The sequence below is a fragment of the Tamandua tetradactyla genome, chromosome 21 (assembly GCF_023851605.1).
Source record: "Tamandua tetradactyla isolate mTamTet1 chromosome 21, mTamTet1.pri, whole genome shotgun sequence".
NCBI classification, from domain to species: Eukaryota; Metazoa; Chordata; class Mammalia; order Pilosa; family Myrmecophagidae; genus Tamandua; species Tamandua tetradactyla.
In genome coordinates, this window is record NC_135347.1 from 32,104,519 (window position 1) to 32,105,756 (window position 1,238).

Below are 1,238 nucleotides of genomic sequence, written 5' to 3' on the forward strand. Positions count from 1 at the left end.
TTTTTTAGGTTAGCAATGAATTATGTAAAATTACTCAATAATTATATTTTGGTGATGATGATATATCTCCTTTCTCCTAGCTGATGAACAGACTCAAATAATGTACTGAAATATGGGGAAAACAAATAACTATTTTAATATTTAACAGTTATTTAATTTTAATATAACTATTAAATATTTTAATATAATAATTAAATATAATTTTAATATAACTATTAAAATAACTGTTTAATTATTTAATTTTAATTAAAATATTCTAATTATATAAATAATACATATTATAGTAGAAATATTTTTCTTGCAATCTTTTTCATGTTTATGTAGTTTAAAGAACAACTTAAAATCCTACTATGCGTTCAGTCTTATGTTCCACTCTATTAATTTAATATTAATTTAACATATGATTGTGAACATTTTCTTCCTTTTAATATGTTTATGCATTGTTTTATTTTTATGCGGTTTTTTTTTTAAATATGGAGCGCTTCATGAATTTGCGTGTCATCCTTGCGCAGGGCCCATGCTAATCTCTGTATCGTTCCAATTTTAGTACATGTGCTGCTGAAGCAAGCTCAATGCAGTATTTTTAAAACATAATCGTCCTGTGCATTCAGATTTCTACCTCTTGCTTTATTCACTTACTCTGAGCAATTGTACTCTGAACAATTCCAATATTTTAAAAAACATTTAAAATCATTTTTATTGGCTATAAAATATTTCAATTAATAGTTATATAATGATTTATTTAATAGTTCCCCTTATGACCATTTAAGCAGTTATGACTTTCACTCTTATGATCTCATGAAGATTATCTTTACTCATATATCCTTGACAGTATCTTTGATTATTTTCTTAGAGTAGGTTCTTGGGAGAGTAATTAGTAGGTCAGAGATATGATATATGCATGTTTCATGACACAGAACCAGCTGTATTGATTTAGAGTCCTGTCAGCAGTGTATGAAAAGTGTCTACCTTACTATAACATGGAGACATTTTGATATAATTTTAAAGACAGTATGATATATAAAATGATTACATTCATCTAATATTTTTATTGAATTTTCTGTGATGGTCATTTTTATTCCTATGAATTTTCTGTTTAAGCTCTTTCATCAATTTTCTATTAGAGTATTGGTATTTTTCTTATGGGATGGGATGTTGTGTGGGGCTTTTCTGCTATCTGGAATCTAGGCTCAGGCTTAAAGCTGAGGTCCAGAGGTGCAGAGTATCCTGTGTGCTAA

At 27.5% G+C, this 1,238-nt stretch overlaps 1 pseudogene; it reads right to left on the reverse strand.

Annotated features, from left to right (window-relative positions):
• Positions 1-467: 467 nt before the first annotated feature.
• LOC143665890 (U6 spliceosomal RNA) lies at positions 468-567 on the reverse strand (annotated as a pseudogene).
• Positions 568-1,238: the final 671 nt, after the last annotated feature.